Here is a 16,278-nt window from a genome sequence, read left to right on the forward strand (position 1 = left end):
AAAATTTGAAAGAAGACAAGGCTTAATGAGATGTAGCTGGGGATTCACCGGTCATGGCATTATTTTACTACAATTCAATCCCTTTAAAAAAAAAAATGAGCGCCTGTCATTGCCAGCATTGATTTATTCCCACAGGTGCACATTAGTTTCAGAGTTTCTTCATGGCAAACTGCCAGATTAACTACAGTGCATCAATATTCTTGGTATAGAGACATCCTCATCGGATTTCTTCAAGCTTTGCTGTCTCAGCTATGGCTCTGCTTTTGTTGCGTTCATTTTCTGCCGGCTTTATGGAAGCCCACCGTTTATGTCACTGTCACTTACTGAAGCTTAACTTTGCCTGTCACAGAGTTGAAACTTCATCTGTCGAGCCACATCCAGACGGAATTACAGGGGCACACAGACGATAAAGTCGTGGAGGAGTTCAGCCTTTTGTATTATTCATTGGTGAGGATTATTTCTCACTCTGTGTGTGTGTGTGTGTTTTACAGGGCAGTTGAAGCTGCAGTACGTTACAAGGTGCATGTCACTGGCCTTTTAAAATGCTTTACTTAGGGAAAATTTATTCCATTTTAGTATCCCTTCTGTTATTTCAGCATTTCTGTTTGCTCCTTCACCTCACTGTCCCTATAGAGGGAAATATTATTTCATATTTTATATATTATTGCTTATATATATGTATATAAGTAATATTATATTGTGTAATTAGCATTTTTGCTAAAGTATCTGAATACATTTTCCACCACCTCTTCAACCCTCTCTATCCTGTCTATGACCCGTTATTGCAACTTGAATGTAGCTCTCCTGAAGGACATTCTCTTCACCTTCACTTTAAAAGTTCCTGTGTGTGTGTGTGTGTGTGTATGCTCATAGCATCCGAGCAGTTAAATTAGACAGTCACTGCTTCAAAGCCTTAATGTCAGCTTGTCTCCATTCTCACAGAAAAGATGCTCTTTCCCCACTCAGGAAATTCCGCAGTATGATTGACACCTAAATCATGTGCAAATGAAATGAAACCCAGAGGAGCCTGTGTGGACAGCACTCAGGTTATTGGACCAACTTAAAGGTTGCACAGAAACAACTGGGAATTGGGACTGAAATTAATATTAGTGTGGAGGAGTGAAATAAAATCCCAACACACTTTCATGGAAGGGGTTTAAATATAACAAATAGTTCAATAATTACAACAGTTACGCTAATTAAACTTTTTTCTCGGGCCCTGGAGAAATTAATCCGGACCAACTCTGGCTGTGCATTAACTGGTGTTGCATCTGAAGTGATCATTTCTGTGTGGATGAGAGTGCTATTGCTTTAACCCAATATTTTGGTAAAATATTAGACTAAGAAAAAGGTGAAAATGCAGAATAAAATGTGTATAAAACCTCAAGACAACTCTACAACAGGGTGAAAAAATATGAGTTGAGTGACTGAAGAAAGTAAAAAAAAAAAATCTTGTGGTTTAGTCTGTATTTGAAATAGCTGAGAGACATGAATTCTGCTGCAGTTCAAAAATATAGTGAGAGAGCAGTGTGGAAACTGGGACAATGAATGCAGTGTTACATGTGTGAAATGAAGAATATAGACAGAATATACGTTGAGGTGATAGAATAGTTTCACTTTCACACATTGAATAGCTTCATATTGCATACAGACGCGATGGCAGTGCAAAGAAATTAATGGATCACTCATTTCTGATTAACGTATCTGATCATTAAACGTGTTGATTATTATGTTAGCTGGTTCAATAAACTGCAACATGCTCACATCTGCAGTGTGGTGTTAATTAACAGCTGCCTACTGTATTAAGTAGTTATTAAAAAAACAGGATTTATATTAGAAGACTTCAGCTGGAAGCTTTTTAGATTAAGTCTCCTTTTATAAAGTTGCACAAAATTTGGACTAAAAACTATGTCGTCAGACTATTGATCTTACTTTAGCGGTGGATGTTGCTGGGTTTTTTTATTGTTTTATTGTATATACAGTGCAATTGCCGACACTAATGTAATTTAGACATTTGATTACAAAGTATGGCAGTGCAGAAGAGCAGTGGATGAGTTCAGCAACCTTGTGGCTGGTCTTTATCGCACACATAATAACGGAGGAGAGAGTAATTCCATTGATAATGAAATCTGACTCAATATATTCACAGTGCTGCTTGTCATTCTGCGCACACTCCGCTCAGCGTGTCACTTTTTGGAGTAAATTAATCATTCCAGCTGTTATTTACATCCACTGTGTCCACTGTTGTATCAGCCAAATTATTGTCATAAATCTCAGTAATTCTGGAGTCTCTCCAGTTTGGCTAAGTGATGGACCTGCATGAAACCAACCTCATCCAAACTTTGAGATGTTTTCTCCTTTAGTTTGCATTGATAAAAGCCAACAGTATTGATATGAGGCTTTACAAGAGTTTAATGAGCCCCTTCTTTCCAAGAAATACCCCTGATAATTAAACACACAACTAAACAAGCTTACTAAAACACTATAAATGCAAATTTGGGTGGCTGCAATGCAAATACCGTCCCATTTGCATGGAGAAAGCCATATCCTGACTCATTTCTTTCTTAATTAAAGGGATGCCTGATATTGTTCTCTTCTAATTGATAAAGGGGAAACCAAAGGTTAAAATGAAGCATCTCTCACAGATTCCACAATGATAGACGAGTCTTACAGGTACTCTTGTTACTAAATAAAGCTATAGCCTTGTGATATCATCATTGACATAACTTGATTGATATTCAGCTCCAGACTTACATACATTCAGTTTACTCAGTCTGCGTGTAATTAGCACAAAATTTTTACTGAGGCAGCAGAGAAATTCATAGACAGAACTGCCCTCTAAACACATTCCGAGAAAGGAGGTCTCAAAAGGTGCTGATCAGCAATGTTGGTAAATGTAGTGATGCTGCATACAGTCAATAAGAGACCAAAAAAAAAGGTCACAATCTGTCACTCAGTATCAGTCTGGCCAAAATTACTGTACTGAATATCTGAAAAACAGCAATATATGTGTGATCCAGCATCACATTAGAGAATCATGCAAGGACAAAGTCCATTATCTGCAACGAGCCAGAGGGCTACTAGGAAAATTATCTGTGGACAGATGGGACCAAAATATAATTATGTGGTTTAAATGTGAAAAAAACAAATGTCACGAAACAGATAAATACTGTGTTTCTAGCATGAGAACCTTATCTGTGAAACATGGCGGCGGTAGTATCATGGATTTGATGGCTTTCTCAAGGACAGTGTCAGGACATGTGAATAGACTGGCTAAAATATTCATAAAAATGAATGTAGTACTGCATCTCATATTTCTTTGCCTTCTGTCCATTTCTCACCTAACAGCTCCTTTCAGGCTTATGATGCTCTGTAAATATCTTTTATTTTTACAAGGATCTAAAGGAACATTCTAAGTAAATGTCTTTATTTTATACATTTTACTTTTTACTTTTACTTTACTGGAGGTAACTCTTATTACCTGGAATCTTCATGTCATTGTGACCTTGCCTGATGAGGAAATCTAAAGATCCACCTAGCTAGAATAGGTAAAATGTTGAATTGTATGCTGCTAGTTTATCTAATGCTAAATAAATAAGAACCTCACATCTTAGATTGGACTGAGACTTCTCATAAAGAGGTGCATCTTCTCCTCACTATAGCACTGAATTTTAACATCCTATGCTGATTCTTTAAAGTACTTATATACCCTCAGAATCTATACATGCTTAGTCTTCTGGCCAAAATGTGTCAATCATCGGAAAAGCCCATTGACGACCCTTTTCCTCACCGGCTCTATAAGCTGTCAGGAGTGTGTAAAGAAGCACTCGATCTTCCCTTGTCCTCTGTCTCCTTCTGGAAGCACTTGTCCACTGTTTTAATTTCCATTAGAACAAGCTGAAGAAAGCGCACATAAAGGCTATTTGAGTTTTTCTTGTATATCTCACCAACCGTCCCTAATAAATACCAGTGTTTAGTATTCAGCACACGGCTGAATCACAGTGTAGTGAATCCTCTTGATCCAGAACTCTATCAAATTCAGTCTGCCAGCACTAACCATCAGCCAGAGCTGGGTGATAACAATTTGAGTGGATGGCCCCTGTTGTTAGGATTCCCACTAGTATTCAGATAATACAGAACAATAACACATGCAGGGTACAGAATTAAGTTCAAAAGGCAACATACTGCATTGAACAACACACAGAATGGCAGTCTAAAATTACGGTCAGCAGCACCACCAACTGAAGCCACCATCAAAAACAGGTGCCAGTTAAAAGAAGAATCTCTTTATAGTTTAATGTCAGAGCCTAACATGAATAAAAAAAATCTGACTGGCTTGATGCACCTCATTTACAATCATTAAAACAGACAAAAGTCATTTTATCAAAGGAAAAAAAAGTAGGCTGCATGTTGTTTTTTTGCAAATTTTTGTTTGTGTATTATATGGGATATCATAGTGGTGAACAGGGTTTGGCCTAAAAGGAAATTACTGTACTGAATATCTGAAAAACAGCAATAACTGTGTGATATCTGAAACCATAAAAGAACAATCAAAACAGGTCTGGAAGAAAGGTGAAAGCTTAATTTTCTGTGATGCAAAAAAGGTGTACTTATCTAGACTTGGGTACTTTTAATGAAATGTGTCTTGTGTCGAAGCAAAACCAGCTTCAACGGTGCTGCATATGCTGAGCTAGTTAGACAAGGGTCACACAGGAGTTAGCTGCAGAGGAAAAAGACCACTTTATGTGGGAAGCTGACAAGAATGCTCTTCCTCCAAGACCCTTCAGCCCACACCTGCATTGATGGCAGCTTTCCAGGAATGATCCTGTCCTCTTACCTGGAGTCATCAGACTACCTGTTGCTTTATATAAATAACATCTACAGCCAGATCTGTTCAAAGAGTGCAAATGTAGGCCTTAAGGAAATGTGCAAGATTTTTGTAAAACTTTTTAAAACCACAAAAACACAAAAAGGACAGAAAATACAGGATTTGGAACTTGTGGTGTATTTTGTCGGTCCATTATACAACATAAGCAAATCTTGAATGTACATGCAACAATTGACTTTTTGGTCATTGTCCACAAGCAGAGTATGTAATGTAAGTGAATACGGTGAGTTAACAAACACAGCCAGGAGCAACACATTTCAGCTTTCATTTGTAGTCTTGTGCTTCATTGGTGCCTCCTGATTTCCAGTGTCACTGGTTTCATTTCCACAAACAAAATATCAGAACCTTTAGCTGCTAAAAGCTGCACTTGCACGACACAAGATAATCAGTTTTTTATCAACTGAACATGTAAAATACAGCTGCATAGATTTGGGTGCTTTTATTGGAAATCAAAAAAAGGCCCTGCTGATAATAATCTGGATTGATCATTATAAGTGACCACTTGGACAAACAGGTGGCATCTTCACTGTCATTTAAGTTCAAAGTCAATGATTTGGGGAATTAAGGAAGCTGCTCTTCAAGCACTAATTGTATGTGTATGTTTTGTGACACTTCTCTCATCTACATTCTGGGTGTCAGACTGTAACCCGTTTCGATCTTCCGCTTGTTTTGGTGCTACATTCGCTGGCGACCCCCTGCGGCCTTCAGCCTGCTCCTCCCACATATACAGAGATAGGGAAACTTCTTAAATCCGCTTGTTCTGCTGCAGCTCCAAGTCATGACTGCCAATTTGTTTAGAGCAAACCTTCTTTTTTTCCAAAGCCATAAATGCATAGTTTCCATTGACCTCTGGTGTAATAGCTTTGACCTCATTAAATGTTGTGAAAACCAGGGTCGCTGTATACCCGCCGTGCTGCTGGAGAGTTTTTAGAGCAACATGAAAATATAAGGCTGACCTTTTGTACTGAGAACATGGCAAAAACAAACCTCAAGGCTTCATCTCTGTTTTCAGTATATTCAATGTCTATGTCATATATTTTGTACATTTATTACAGTATTTAAATACAAACATGTGCGGACCTTTCCAGCTTCTACGTTTATCCTGCAAGCTAGTATGCATGAAAAACGTGGAGTTAACAGGCTCTGTCCCTTTTTAACACACACCTTTCTGTATATTTGTTTAGTAGTATGTGATATCCTGGTCTGAGGTGTGTAATTCATCGCTTTAACAGAAAACAGAGTAAAGCTGAAAACTCCAGTGGTTTCGGAAGGCTGATTTGCATTCATGTGCACTGCAGCAACAAGCTATGGTTTACCAAAGAGCTCAGGAAAGGGAGACACATTGAGGGAGCTCACAAGGCAGAAAATAGAGAGGAATACAGAGCAGCAAAGAACCGACTCAACGAGGAAAGACGAATACAAGGACATACTGAACAGGCACGTCTCAGCAGGATTGAAGCCACGGGCTCTACCTGCAGGCTTCGGTTGCCAACAAATGTTGTGTTGTCTAAATAATACCATTTAAATGCTGTGTTGTACAGTCTTTAGCTTTGTGAATTCAAAGACTGAAAGAGCTTTTGATGATACATTTGTGTACACTGGTAATGAGGATTAGGGGTGCTGTCTGTGGTGACACAGTGTGTGAGGTCCTGAGCTGTCGCTTTTTAACTGTGCTCTCTAGGCTCAGAAACACTGACGGATTTGGCAACAGAAATAAACATCAGCATCACAGATTTTTGTTGGAATGTAGCCGGTCACACGGTCCTTCAGCTATCATTTCCATCACACGCTGAATCCTCTGATTTTGTGTAGCACTGACTGTTTGGATGTCCCCTCTCCTTTTCTTTTATGACTTTGTGGCTTCCTAGAACATGGTGCAGGTTCGCAGGGTGTAAAGTTGTAGCCTAAGAACAGCAGGGCAAATAGCGTACAGCAGCAAGCATGGGCTGAAGTTGGAGGAATGCACTGAATCAGCAGAAGGAGCATCACTTCAGTAGTTTTTTCTACCAAAATGAGCACCTTGCTGCTCTGCTGCCTATTGTAGGATGGAGACAAACAGCTACAGTATGATCTGCATCACTGTCCTCGTACGGAGCATCATATGCCTGTTTTACTGTATGACTTTGGTTCTAGAAGAAAGATTGCAGGAAACATTTATAAGCTTTAAATTATAAAACTGACCGCAGATTCTTACATCTGCTTCTGCATCATCTCTGCTCTGTGCAGAATGTCAAGATCAAAAAGAGAACAGATGCTGTAGAAAATTGGTTAGAATTACCCCACATTACAAGGAATTTCAAGGACTTTGGTATGTTAGTGTGAATGCTAATGTGCAGGCTACAAGTTGTTTTGCCACACACAATACAAGTGTTTAAGTGATACGGTGGTGTACCTTTGCCCTCATTCCTTTACACATCCTGTCCCTGTCCCCGTCTCCTGTCTCCTCCCCCTCCTTCTCCTCTCTGCTGCTACAAAACAATCCAGCTGTGATGATGCAAGGTCAGAGGACAGAATGTAGCATTACACAGGTACAGCTTTGGTATTCAAAAGATTTGACTAGCTCCTGTCAATGTGAACAATTCCTGTCTGCTCCAAAGCACCCAGTGCCCCGTCCTATAATAAGTTTAACTAGGTCATGGTCTTTCTGTCAGGCTGGGGACATTCAGTCAGCCGCCCACCTCTCAAACTGCAACATATCATCGGTCTGAGATCTTCAAAGCATTCCAGAGCTTATTTTCTGATGAAGTGTTGTAAATTACTTTCTCGCTGTAGCCTCATTTTTAGCCCAACCTAAACTCATCTACTTCTATTTCAGCTCCTGATTTTCTATATTCTCTCAAATTACTTCTTAGGCTTCCATGATAGAGAGTGACAGTAACTTATTGTCTGTGCAGAGGAGAGAAAAACGCCACAGAGTTGTAGCCATTTTTCAAAATTACAAAAGCAAGATGCTGTGCAGGGCTGTGCAGTTTCTTCTAAGATATGAAACATTTCAATATTTTCTATTACAGATAAAACTATAGGGATAAAAAGTACATTTATTCTTGTATTAAAAATCTAAAAACTCAAATGTATTAAGTCAAGAAATCAGTAGAGTTAATCCTCTTAGAACCATGAATGTTGACTGTATAAAGGAGTTTTTTTTGACACATGGCATTGATGGATGTTTGCTACAGCAGATCATTGTGACATTGGACCTAAATACTAAAACATGTGCATGCCTTATATGCAGTTAGGTGATAGCAGGCTACCTAGCATGAAGGTCGCTTTTGTAATTCAACAGGCAAGGAAACAAGGTTGTTTCATGTCTGCATATGAAAACAAAGAAAGATATTTTGACCTTGTGTACTGCATCAAACTGACCTGCAAGCTGAGACTGTGAGAGGCAGAATTCAGTGCTGCTGCTTCTTATCATCCACATGCTCTGCTTCAATCCACAGGACCTTGGTAGCCTGTTGTTTACAGCAAGAAAAGAAAAAAAAAACATTCAGAAACTTTCAGCATTCATGACAGCACAAACGTTCTTTGACTTTACAGCATCCTCTCTAGTAGTGCACCACAGCCCATGAGAGGCTTTTTTTGTGCTTCTCTGTTGGACCCGGGGTGTCCGTGTTTGTGTCTTCCTACGTGTCAGCGTTCTGCACCAGTTAACCAGCTTTATTTGTCTGTGGGGCCACTATGCTTGGTGAATTACAGTGACAATCTGACTCGCTTGTGGAAATATTTGTGGGCTTATCTGCATTTGAATACTGTGATGTGAGCTTGATCATTTAACATCACTGCATGAAGGGACTGCAGTGACCTCTATAATAATCACAGACTTGTGAAACTTCACACCTTCTATAGAAACAAGGCGAGATATTGCAGCAAGCTGTTCCATAAACTGCCCTTGTGTACTACCATGTGATTTGAATGAGAGAATCACAGAAATTTGGTATCCCTGATTGCCCTTATTGAGCAGATGTTGAGCTTTAGTACTGGAATATATTGCTCTAAACATGGATGCAGTTAAAACACACTTGTGTACCGATTGTTGGATTACTTGTGCAGATTTTAAACCTTTTGTCTTTAAACTTTGAGTTAAAGCTGTAAACCATATAATGTGTTCCTCTTAGAAATACTTTGTTTCCTAAGTAAATAACTTTTAAAGCTTATTTTACAGTAATGAATTTATTTATAAAAATGAAGAATTAGTTTTACTCCTTATTCCTATCTGCTGCTACCCCTGAAGGCTCGCGGTTTAATCTTGCAACAATCAATGTCCATCGACAGACATGTGTCCTGAGCCAGTATCCCTGAGCAAGCAACTGACCCAAAGCCTGGTCTCTCTTTGTGAGGCGCCTTTGGTAAACTTGTCAGCTAAAGTTTAAGCGTACCAAAGTTCTTTCCGGTAATTTCTTTCTGTAACATTCAGTCATATTTTCACATATTAAACAAAAAAATGATTTTAACAAAGTAGTGTGTAGGAGTCAAGACATCTTTTATGCAATGTAATATAAGTAATTATGCTTTCATGAGTGTTCATTTCAAGTGGCTGCTTGGCTTAGGTGAGTCACCAGTAGGTTTTCCTAGTAGAGCACTTTTCAGCTCTCGGAAAAATATCTTCTTTCTTGACTGTAATGTTACAATTGCATGCCAATCTGACACTGACAATAAAGCGTGAAGAGGCCTGTTGTTGACTGCATTTGTACAATTGTAACATGACTCTCTCAGTCTTTGAGAAGTGTGTCAGTGCACAACATATATGAAGCCCTAGAGGCCAATTTACACAAACACAACTTTGTATGTTACAGCTGTGCGTGTCTGCATATGACACATGGTTACAATTCAGCTAAAACGACATATGGACGTGTTGCCCAACATACATCATTATCTTACATGTACATGTTAATGAAACACATGATCATGTTGCCCCACATGATCTCAATATAGGGGCCAAGTAGTGACAGTGAATGGTTATGCAATGCAGAGTCTGCTTTCTGTTTTAATTCACTGTTAACTTTCTTTTTCACCCACAGTAAGTCTTGTTTTTAATCATAGCTGGATGTGGCATAAAAAAATTAAACGTTAAGTATTAAAAACAGGGTAATGGGTTAGAGAAGGATCATCTTAAAACACATGAATTCATATCATTTTTTGGAATGAAACTCTCTGCCTCCATGAACATGTTGCCAGATAAATAAGCGTACATTTCAAGGATTGAAATAACAACCTAATGATATTTTTCCTGGTGAGAACAGGCTGCTTTTTAATCCATATTCATTTCCCTGTTTTTGGATGCAAACTGAAAATAAATATTCTTGTATTGTACATGTTGAACAGTTACAGTACAGTTAGCACTGCCATGCTATAAGGACAAAAGGCAAAGACGGGTGTGGTCAGATTTCAGGGGCAGGGTTAAATCGAAGACTCAGTCAGCATGGACGTTATCTTAAAGTGCCACCCGCTTCCTTCAATAGGAATGCGCTCCTCCCAGATCATTACGGAGCACGATGAGGAAGCAGGACGACTTTCCATAAGATAATCTATATGCTTGGGGTTGAAATGACTGAGAGATTCTTGGGCTGCGGTGACATTTTTAAGGGTCAACCATAAAAGACAAGGAACATCTGAGATGGAGGAAAATCATTACTCTCCCGGTTTATGCCTGCTTATCACGCTCCAACAGCCTTCCAGCTTAGGAGGTGACAGAAACATATGCAGAGGTGGGGGAAAGAATATTCTTGTTTTTATGCACATTGGGTGTTGAGGTTCCAACTCAAATTTCAACTTATCATCCCCCCTACTAATGTAAATGACTCATTCAGACCAATACATTAGACGCTGCCAGCTTCAGGCAAATAAATCCAATATCAGTAATACAGCTGTGTGGGGGAAGCTCAATATATTTCTAAAAAGATTACAGACTTTGATAAGTGTGTATAGTGACCATCAGCAATATGGGGCAGAGAACTTTAATTCAGGACAGAACAACATAGTAAGGTATGCAGATTTATTCTTTAGAGGCCTCAGGAGTTGGTAGATCACACACTCATGGTCTTCAAAGAGCCATCCTCCTCCTATTCTAAACTAATAAATCACCCATACTCTTCCACACTGTATGCTTGGACGCTAGAAGCATGAGAAAACTAAGAAAGAGCCTTCTCCCTCCATCATTTTTTTTTTTTTTTTAAGACAAGCATGGCTTTGCCTTGAGGCTACGCTTTGTCTTTGCCTCCTGCTTTCCCACATCTGACAATCCTCAGGGGTTGGTGTGCATGAAAAAGTAAGGAACTGATTGAACTTATAGCACACCGCTATGCTTACAGCTTCTCTGACAGACACTCACATACAACAGCTGCATGGGAACAGCAGGCTAGTTCTATTTGCGATAAAACATAAAAGAAGGATACAGTTATAATGGCACGCCACAACAGAGTGCCGTATCATTATGGATTCAGTCTGCTGGCTTCCCCTGTCTGTGGAAACTCCGAGCGGAGCAGTAGACTGGTTGTGGCAGTATATTCAAACTATTTCTCACTTCACCCCTTCCTCATTAGCTGCCCTTGGTAGTGCAGGAATTGATGCTTAAAAACTCCAGGGAGGGGTGTTCATTTGTGGGTCCCACGTTAGCTGCCCCTGTGCTCAGTGGCTCAGTTTGAAAATTCATGTGAAATGATAGCTTAGCCACAGGTGCCTCTCACTGCAGGATAACAATGACTTCTGGGGCGCACACAGATCATTTGGCCCCAGGCTAGGTCACCTCCATCCTATATGTATAAAGCTTTAATCTGACTTCACTGGGAGAACAATAGCCTTCACTGTCAAACTCTCTTTAGTGTTAGGAAGAGTTTAGTTTGATAAAGCATCAAAGCACATGTTAATCAACTTAAAATAAACTTAAGTTTATATAAAACATAATTATTATATTTAAAATACCTGCAAAAGATCCATCTCAAATCGCACAGGTGAGCAGCAGGTCAGTAGGGATACATGATTTTATTTCTAAGACACTGCATTGGCAGATGCTGGCTCTATTAAGATATCGGCAGATAAGGTAACATCAACACAGCGGTGCAGTGGTTAGCATGTGGGAGCAGAAGCCTTTATGTTCTCTATGTGCCTGCCTGGGTTCCCCAGCTTCCTCCCACATACCAAGGATGTGCATGTTAGCCTAACTGGGGGTTCTAAATTAGCTGTAGGTGTGAGTGTGAGGTGGTGGTTGTCTGTGTCTCTAAGTTAGCCCTGCAATGGTGACCTGTCCTCGGTGTCCCTCGTCTCTCCTCTATTGACAACAGATAACTAGCATTCCACCTCAGTATATTAATTCTTTAGGAATGGTTGCATGGTTCTTTGCTCTCCAACAAGTCCAGGTGACCTGCCTCAAACTCATAAATTCACAATATATATTTCTTCTCATATCATGCAGGAAATGTACAACAGGTCATTATATGCCTGCCTGCTGAGGCAAAAACAAATCTGGTTAATTTAAAATACCCACTATATTCACTCAAAGGACATCATATCTTAATGACATGTAGTGGGGGTCTTAGTGAGGTCTATTAGCTGAACCATTTGTTCTGACAGGTTTGCTTTTGATGCACTTTACTGAAAGACAGCCCTGCCCCACTCAGTAGGGTTTTATATTCATAGCCACATCCTAGGTGGAAGACGAGTGTCAAACACTCTGACAACGTGTCAAGTACAAGAACGTAGTCTGATGAACTCCCACTTCCCAAAGAGATATCATTGTCCTTTCATCTACTTAGAAAAAAAAATCAGCAGTGTGTCTCAGCTGTGAGCTCGCAGCTTCCTGAATAAACCATGGATGAGTCTAAATATGTGGACATTTTTTTCCTGTCATGGCAGGGGACGACAGTGTTGAATCAGTCGCCCCCCAGGCATGGAACAGCCTCAGGCTGTTATATGGGGAGCTCTTACTGTCAGACCCAGAGGAGTAACAGTGCTGACAACGGCACTCGATTTGACTCAGATGCCCAGATTCAGCCTTTAAACTGGTTGTGTATGACAAAGTTCAGCTAAAATGTGTAGGGACAGTGTTAGCAATTAGCATGATAATCAGTGCTGTCTAACTGAGCATCACACTTTTAAACGCATGTCTTGGCATTCTCACAGCTCAGCAGATTTTAAACAGCAATCCTGTCGGTCAGCACCCCAAGCATTTGTGTAGCTACAGTGCAGCATAACTCAAGCAAGATTTGTAGATTTTCCAAAGATATAATAGTGCTTTAATTGCATGTTTGGAGAAAGTGTGATGAAATCCAGAGTAATCTTAATAACAGACTTATGCATGTTCATAAAGTTAATCTGCTAGAATTTTATTTTCAATCATAGGTATTTTTGAAGTTTATAATGAGGGCACGAGGGAAACACAAAAGTTTTTAATGTAGCAATGGAGGCAAAACAGCAAAGATCTCAGCCTTATATGAACACACAGTTACAGAGCTGGAAGCCTTGCAGAAACAACATAAAAGCTTATATGTCATTGCATTACACTGACAATATCCAAGAGGCTCAGTCACAGAAAGAGCAGATTCTCGACTTGATTCCTTCTACACAACAACATGCTGTCATGTATTTTAATATAGTCTACAGGGAGCATCCTGAAGAGTCTGTACACTGCAAAAGTTGGTTATAGAATCCTCTGTAAGATAAAGAACTAGTATTATAGCTCGGTAGCATAGTGAGCAGCTATAATTCCAAACTCCCAAGAACTGATAGTTGCCTCACAAAAAGTCACTGCTGCACAGAGTGATGGTGTCATAAAATAAAACCCTTAAACCAAGCAGCGCGCAAATATAGCTGTTATAAAACAGCCTAATGTAACTTTGGTCATTTCTGGGATTAAAAGTGTTGCAGTGCAGCCGGAGTGAGGACAGAGCCTCAGAGTGGGCACTAACAAGGGTGAGCTTTCAAAAGAGATACAGGAAGCAGGTGTCAAAGCTCTGTATGCAAAGAACAGAGAGTTTGCAGAGTGTGTGTGTGTCTGTGTGTTTGAACGAGGGACAAGTTGTAAATTACTTTGGAAAAGCTAAAAGGCTTATTCCCATTAACACATTTCTGTAAAAACACAGAAAAGAAAGGAATAAAGTAGTTTACTGTGATGGATCTAAAATAAGTTTTTTTCTTTTTTGTGGGATATTGAATTAACTGAAACTAATGGCAGCCTTGTAGCTAGGACATCAATCTAGAAACACGGGCGATGCTTCGAAAAGTGGCTGATGGCAAAGTGTATGCAATTTGCACTTAATGGGCCAAAACAAGCAAAACCACTGGTGCAGCCCCCACAGACTGACCCATTATTAGTCCAAAGAACACTAGTACATCATCAAAATTTGTTGACATTTCAGGTAAACCTTTGGTCAGTAGTTTGCATGTATTACTGCAGGATTCGACGCTGAATAAGTCAATAGAACTGACCAAATGTGTGGGACTAGAGAGAGAAATCATCACTCTATAAAGAGAGGGCTCACTGTTGGTCAAAACATTTCCTCAACTGCAATTTCAGGTGGTTCTGGAGGTAAAATGTGATCGAGGAGAAGGACTTTTAGAGAAGAAAAAAAGTACCTGGTGACATTTCACTGTGTTGAATTAGTATTAGGAGTCAAATCTCCTCTCATCTGCTAAGTCTTGTTCATGTCTTAGCCTCGCTTGGTTTTGTCCTGCTGTTTTCTGTTTTCTAAGTTGTCATAGTAACAAGGCGTCCACTGTACTGTATGTTGAAAACACCAAGGGGGTGGCATGATGGCATGATGCCAGGTGTCCATGTGTGATGAGTTGTGAATACACCATTATTGTGACCACCTTAAAAGGTTGACTACTCTATCCAACAGAAAAAAGCAAGAAAAATAGCAGCCTTTAAGACATGTGTTGGGATAAACGACAACGAAACATGTACAGCAACACATGTACAGCTGAAGAGAGAAAAGCACTGTGAGGTCACAGAGGAGGCCATCTGTTCAGATGGCATCTGTAATTTTCCCCAAACAGGTTGCCAGGTTCTTGACAAAGTATCGCTGTGTGATATTTTATAATTGCAACAAAGAACTTATCCAACTGTTAAATCTCTAGTGAGACATGTGAAAGGCACATTTTTGTGTTTTCACCCGCTCCAACATTTTCTATTTTTAATTTGTTCCTCAAGTTGTCTCTGTGCTGTTTTCCGCTGCCCACTCTAATCTCCCTGGCACACAATTATCGATTTTTATCTGTAATTTGTCGTTTTCTTCAAATACTTTGTCCTTGTCCTGCTCTTATCCTTTCTGTGTCATTGTGTTTCTCCTCTAATAGAATTCTGAAGTTATCCATTAAGGTGCTCTTGTTTTTCTGGTTCTTATCTGATGTCTGCCTCTCTGCCTTCACATGTGCTTCCAAATCTGCTTCCATGGGTGGCTTGCCATTTCCTCTCAGCTCTATGTTGCCTTCCTCTTTTCTTGATGTAATCCCTGGTATTCAGTGCCTGCTTATGTGGCTCCTGAACATTCTGTGCCAGTGGCTTTCACTTTCCCACGTCTGTCTTAGCTGTTCCACTTTCCTGCTCCTCTGGTTCTGACCTTTACTACACACAGTTGGTTATTGCTCTGAAGGTCATTTCTATTTCCTCATTTTGACTTCAAGGTCTTTTCTTGCAATTTAAACTGGAGGTTATGGCTATAACCATGGTTCTCTGATTAGCATGAGTGAGTGTCTCACTATGGGAGAACGCCCCCTGCGTGATCCCGACAGAAGCTTTAATTACACTACACCAGCCCTTGGGGCTGGTATCAGTGACGTCTATGTCAGGAGGGACCGCCCTCCTCCTATATAATAGGCTGACATAGCTTCAGTCGTCATTCAAACAAGCTCACCTCTTCCTCGCTTCCATAGCAAGGAGGGTGGTCTGGTGAGACACTCACTCATGCTAATCAGAGAACCATGGTTATAGCCATAACCTCCAGTTCTCTTTCATAGCATTCGTTTCGTGTCTCACTATGGGAGAAATACTGACTCCCGGATTGCCAGACATGCCTGTAAAAATGACAACTGTCCCAGAGGGGCCTCACGAAGAGTGGGTTGTACCCCGTGAAAACCCTACCCCAAGAACTGAATGTGCCAGGGTTGGAACTGTAACATCCAACTTGTAAAACCTAGCAAAAGTGTGGGGTGAACCCCAACTTGCAGCTGCACAAATTTCCTGGGCTGAAACCCCCTTAAAGAGAGCCCAGGAAGCAGCAAGGCCCCTAGTGGAGTGCGCACGCAGACCAGCAGGAGGCGGAAGACCTTTGGTCGTGTAAGCCAGAGCAATAGCCTCCACAATCCAGTGGGAAAGCCGCTGTTTTGAGACTGGCTTGCCCACACATGGCTTAGCCCAGGACACAAACAACTGGTCACTCTGCCTAACACCCTGAGTC

Source organism: Parambassis ranga, chromosome 20, assembly GCF_900634625.1.
Source record: "Parambassis ranga chromosome 20, fParRan2.1, whole genome shotgun sequence".
Classification (NCBI taxonomy): Eukaryota; Metazoa; Chordata; class Actinopteri; family Ambassidae; genus Parambassis; species Parambassis ranga.